The sequence below is a fragment of the Corapipo altera genome, unplaced genomic scaffold, assembly GCF_003945725.1.
Source record: "Corapipo altera isolate COAL_440 unplaced genomic scaffold, ASM394572v1 24, whole genome shotgun sequence".
NCBI lineage: Eukaryota > Metazoa > Chordata > Aves > Passeriformes > Pipridae > Corapipo > Corapipo altera.
Genome location: NW_020884903.1, coordinates 9,205,147 through 9,211,244, shown reverse-complemented (window position 1 = coordinate 9,211,244; position 6,098 = coordinate 9,205,147).

Genomic DNA, 6,098 nt, shown 5'->3' with positions numbered 1-6,098 from the left:
AGCCTCTTCCTTGCATCCTCTCTGGCCAAGGTGATTTATTTTGCAACAGATTTTTCCTGTATTTGGTCTGTTGCATTTCATCCATTTGTTATTAAAATACAAGGGGAAGAACTAAGGAATTTTATTTGTTTGCTTATGACAGGAGATGAGGGAAAGAAAGAGTAACACTGAAGTTGTTTTCTAGTTCTTAAAAACCCCATAAACTTTGGTTCCTTCATCACAGATAGCTAACTTACCAGCCTGGCCCTTTATGAAACCTTTAAATGCTATGAATTAATCCTCTGTCTCTCCATTTGCAAGTGAATGCATATCGTCTCATTTACACAGGATGCTCTTATATAGTGGCAGATGACACATCAGCAAGGGTTACTAAGTATATTGATTTTTGAAGAGAAGAAGAAACAGCCTTCTCTCCAGCTAAATGCTGAGCTCTGTACACTCACAAGAGTAGCCTTGTTATGTGGCTGTTCACACAAAAAACCACAAATTGCTTTGCTTTTTCTGAGTTTGTGTATATCATGAGTACTTTATATGGTCAGCATTCAGGATGTCTGCATTTGGCGCCTTCATTCTCTCTTGATACGTTTTGCTGAATTTTAACAGTTGGTGATACTTGAAGAGCCCAGGGGCGTAGTTAACATGCCTCCAGGCATCCTTATGCTGCAATATGAGTGTGATTTTGGAGTAATGATCTAAGCATCTAGACAAGGCAAAGTCTGGTTTGCACACTTGAAGTGTTTGGTTTATTTTAATTTTTTTCCTGTCTAGTTGAAGTTAGGAGAGTTATTACCTCATGTCTTGCTTATAATGGAAAGTGGAATATAAATACTTGATCTTATTGTGGTGATATCTTCAGAAGTGGTGTAAAAAACACTTCAGGTTAATTTGTCCTGCAGAGCATATTTCTGAATATTTGGGCAGGTGTCATAAGCTTATATTCTGGTGCTTTTCTGCTGAGGTTATGTGCAGCAATATTATTTTTGTAGACAGCTCCTGGCAATTAAGCTGGTTCAAAGATGTGTGTAATATTACACTTGGGCTTTTTGTATACATATTTAAAGACATATTTGATGTTAGGGTATTTTACTGAATCACTCTTCAAAACCCTCAGCATCTTGCAGAGTTAAGTCCCTGGCAAAATGAGGCAGCACAGCAATCCTGGGAAGATAATCCACTTCAGAGTGCTATCACATCTAGTATCATTCCTGATGTTTCCTGATCCATCCCCTGCCAAACAGCTCCTCTCAACCTTACCATGGGCACATGGCATTATGTCTGTTTAGCTGTCACTCTACAACTGCAACAAAAAAAGTGTGTCAGGTGTGTTTCCAAAACTGAACAAAAGTACTGATTTTTAACAATTCTCATGTAATTTGGGGATCTCTTTCTCAAAAACAGGGGTAAATAAAGGCCTTTACCTTCCCCCTCCTTTTTTTTTCTCTATACTATATGATATTGATGTGAAATGTAAGGTATTTTATGAATACTTAGAATATCACAAGAAGTTGTAGTGGTTTTAATAATTTCTAAAGAGAAATATGAGGATAACTAACTGATACTGTACCCTCCTCCTCCCCAAATTATGGAGCTGAGGCAAAACAATAAACAACCTCAGTCCCAAAGGAGTCCATCTGACACAAAATCAGACCAAAACAAAACAAAAAAACAACTAAACATAATTTGCTAAAATTGGTGCTTTAATCCTAAAAGGTCTTGCAACCTTTATTCTCAAGACACTCTAATCAGATCAATTCAGAACATGCTCACGATAAATCTAGCAAATTATTATCTCTGAAATAGGTTTAGCAGATGGTTCAGTTTTATAGTAAGGAGAATTAAGCTGATTTTAGTGGGTTTGTAGGTGCAGTAAGTATAAAAAACATAATGGGATCTAATGAAAAAACGATAACTTTTATCATGGCAAAATAGTAAGTATATGACTAAATTCTTGATGATTAAATTCTGAGAAATTGGTTATGAGATACTCTGCAGGTATTTTTGTGCAAAATAATCTGTTGAATTTATTCAGGACAGAGCTCAATAGGAGTACAGGGGTAGAACTGAATTTCTCAGAAGGAGTTCAACCTCAGTGGAAGTTAGACAAAACTTAAAATGAGAAGATTGTTGTTAATGTGTGCCTTCCATTTTTCCTGTTTTATCTCAGCTTTTGGAACCTGCTCTCATCCAGTGACTTTGGGATGTTGCAGAAATGGAAGAACAATTCTTTTTCTTATTTTAGTTAGAAAAGAATATATTATGTTTTTGGTTTATGTTTCTCATGTAGTGTTAGCTGGTTAATTATCACCTCCAAAAACAATAATGGTTGACATTAAAAAAATTTGATGATGGAAATTTATTCTTCTAAGTCTAATGAAGAACAGTATTGCACAGTAGTAGAAGTTAGTTTTTAGCACATACAATTCTTAATACTGATCTCTCTTCTGCTATTTTAAGTCTTTTTTGACAAGAACGCAACTGATCTTGAGGGGTATTACCATCTGCTTTTCTGCTACAATAAGGAAGTGATGGTGATCATCCAAAAAGAAAATGAAGAATTTCTTCAAAAACATTATTTCTATCATTAATATTTTGGTACTTACCCGTTGAACTGCTGATACTGAAATCTCATTCTCATATACATTAAATCCTAGTTTTTCTGTTGTTGTTCCACAGCAACTATACCCATCAATGACTTTTTGATGAATCATAGAATCATAGAAAGGCTTGTGTTGGAACTGACCTTAAAGATCATGTAGTTCCAATCCCTCTGCCATAGACAAGGACACCTTCCACTGGATAGGTTGTTCAAAACCCCATCCAGCCTGATCTTGAATACTTCGAGGAATGGTTCATCAACCGCTTCTCTGGGCCTCCAGTGCTTCACCACCCCAGCAGGAAAGAATTTCTTCCTAGTATTCAATCTAAACCTACTTTCTTTCAGTTTAAACCTATTCCCCCTTGTCCTATCACTACATGCCCTTGTAAAAAGTCCCTCTCCAGCTCCTTTGTAGGTACTCTTCAGGTACTCGAAGGCTGTTCTGAGGTCTTCCTGGAGCCTTCTCTTCTCTAGGCTGAACAAACCCTACTCTCTCAGCCTGTCTTCATAGGAGAGGGGCTCCACCCCTTTAATCATCTTCATGGCCTCCTCTGGACTCACTTCAACAGGTCACTGGTCTTCACTTGGACATCAAGCCATTGATGACAACATTTTGAGTGAGATCATCCAGCTAATTCCATATCCACACCAAAAAGTCTGTCAAATCCATGTCTCCAGTTTAGGCAAGGGTGTCATGTGGGACAGTGTCAAATACTTTGCAGAAGTCCAGGTAGACGAGGTCAGTTGCTCATCCCTCGTCTACCACAGCTGTAGTCAAATGATAGAAGGCCAACAAATTTGTCAGGCGCAATTCGCCCTTAGCGAAACCATGTTGTTTGTCACCATTACTTCCTTACTTTCCATGAGTCTTAGTAGAGTTTCCATGACTCGATCTTTTCAGGCATCGAGGTGAGACTGCCAGTCTTGTATTTCCCCAGATGTTTCTTATTTTCCTTCTTAAAAATGGCAGTTATGTTTCCTCTTTTCCAGTCAGTGGGAACTTCACTGGACTGTTGTGATTCCTCAAATATGATGGATTCTGACTTAGTCACTTCATCCAGGGGTTTGCTCAAGATCTGCAGACACATCTCATGATGTCCTGTGTACTTGTGCACCTTCAGGTCCCTTAGATTTTCTCAAACTGGTGCTTCTCCTACAGCAGGAGAATCTCCTCCATTCTCCCAGACCCTACCTTTGTCTTCTGTGACTTGGGCAGTGTGACTGGAGCACTTGCCAGTGAAGTCTGGGGCAAAAAAGTTGTTGAATACCTCAGTCTTCTCCATATCCTGGGTAACTGGGTCCTTTTTTTTTCCAGAGAGGGACCATATTTTCCCCAGTCTTCTGTTTATCACTGACATTCTGATAGAAGCTCTTCTTGTTGGCCTTGACATCTTGGGCCAGGTTTAATTCTGTCAGAACTTTAGCTTTTCTAACCTGATCTCTGTCAGCTTGCACAATTTCTCTATATCCCTCTCAGGCTTCCACCCTCTCCTTCCTTCCACAGCAGAAAGCTTCTGTAGGCTTCCTTTTTGTGTCTGAGTTTGTCCAGGAACTCCTTGTTCATCTACACAGGCCGCTTGGCATTTTTGCCTGACTTCCTCTTCTTCAGGATGCATCTTTCCTGAGCTTGGAGAAGGTGATCCTTGACTATTAACCAGTTTTCTTGGGCCCCTCTTCCCTCCATGTCTTCATCCCATGGTACTCTATGAAAGGCCAAAGTCTGCTCTCCTGAAGTCCAGAGCAGTGAACTGCCATGCATCTTCCTCCCTGCCCTAAGGGTCTTGAACTCCACCACTTCATGGTCACTGCAGCCAAGGTTGCCCTTGACCTTCACATTCCCCACCATTGGTGAGAAAAAGATCCAGTATAGCACCTCTCCTCATTGGCTCCTCTGTCACCTGGAGAAGGAAGTTATCAATACCTTCCAGGAACCTTCTGGATTGTTTGTGTCCTGCTATGTCATCCTTCCAACAGATGTCAAGGTGGTTGAAATCCCCCATGAAGACCAGGGCTTGTGAATGTGAGGCTGTTCGTATCTGTCTGAGAGGCCTCATCCACTCATTCTTCCTGGGCAGGCAGCTTGTAGCAGTTCTCCCACTGTAATGCCCCTGTCCCTGCCCTCCCTTAAATCATAGAATCACAGAATATGCTGAATTGAAAGGGACCCACAAGGCACATCGAGTCCAAATTCTGACCCTGCCCAAGAATCACACCATATGCCTGAGAGGGTTGTCCAAGTGCTTCTTGAATTCTGTCAGGCTTGGTGCTGTGACCACTTCCCTGGGGAGTCTGTTTCAGCCCCCAACCACCTTTGTGAAAAACCTTTTCCTGATATACAACCTGAACCTCCCCTGACACAACTTCAGGCCATTCCCTCAGGTCCTATCACTGGTAACACAGAGAAGAGATCAGTGCCTACGCCTCCTCTTCCCCTCACAAGAAAGTTGTAGACCGCAATGAGATCTCCCCCTCAGTCTCCTCTTCTCCAAGCTGAACAGATCAGGTGACTTCAGCCACTCCTCAAGGAGCTTCCCCTCAAGGCCCTTCACCATCTCTGTTGCCCTCCTTTGGACACTCTCTAAGGGCTTAATATCTTTCTTATATTGTGGTGCCCAAAACTGCACACAGTATTGTCATGGGTTGAGATTGGCCCCCCTGAGAGCAGGGGGGCTCAGAGGTGACTGGGTGCTAGGGCAGTGTTCCCTGGAGGGCAAATCACCGCTCGTCTTGTTCGCTTCTGCTGAAAAATCATATATGCACAACCACTGGAAGCTGTTGGCAATTCTGTCTGTGTCTGCTGCTGTGTGCAGGTGTGAGAAGGCCAAGGGGTGGCAGGGCCTCCTTCTTCCCCCCGGGGTGAGAGGAGGCCTTGCGACCCACAACCCTGCCTAAGCCAGAGCTGGAGGCAGCATTAAAGTCAGTCTGTGTTTGTGAGGGATGTGACTCACAAACAACTGGTAAGCGGGAGAGAGAGAGGCAGGCCTTGCAGCCAAGCCCTCCTTCCCCCCCCCTTTTGCAGTTAGGCTGTAGGGGGGGCTTTTCCTTTCCCTCCCACTGTGAGTGGAGGAGAGGCTCAGCATTGGAGCAGAGCCAAGTGGACGGGCTGAGTGCAACTCGGTGCCAGGGACAAAAACCCCGGCAAAATTGGAGACGGGCCAGAGAAAGGCTCGGGGGGTGCCCTGCCGAGGTTTGACCGGGGGCATCCGAAAACATGGAGGAGGAATGAAGATTCCAAATGTGTACTGTGATAAGCTACATTACAGCAGCAGCAAACCAAGGTATGAAAGCGAAAGAGAGAACCACACAACAGAGATGGCACAGAACCAAGGAGAAAGGACTCAAAACTATCTTCTTGGACTCCAAGAAGAAGAAAGGACTGCAGCAAACAGCTGGAGGTTGGTGGGGGAGTGTTTCAGGTTCCCCGAACACTCCCACGAGAGAGAGACTGGGTGCCTATGAGCCTGAAAAGGCTTTTCCTGGACTAATTGAGGGAGAAGCTTCG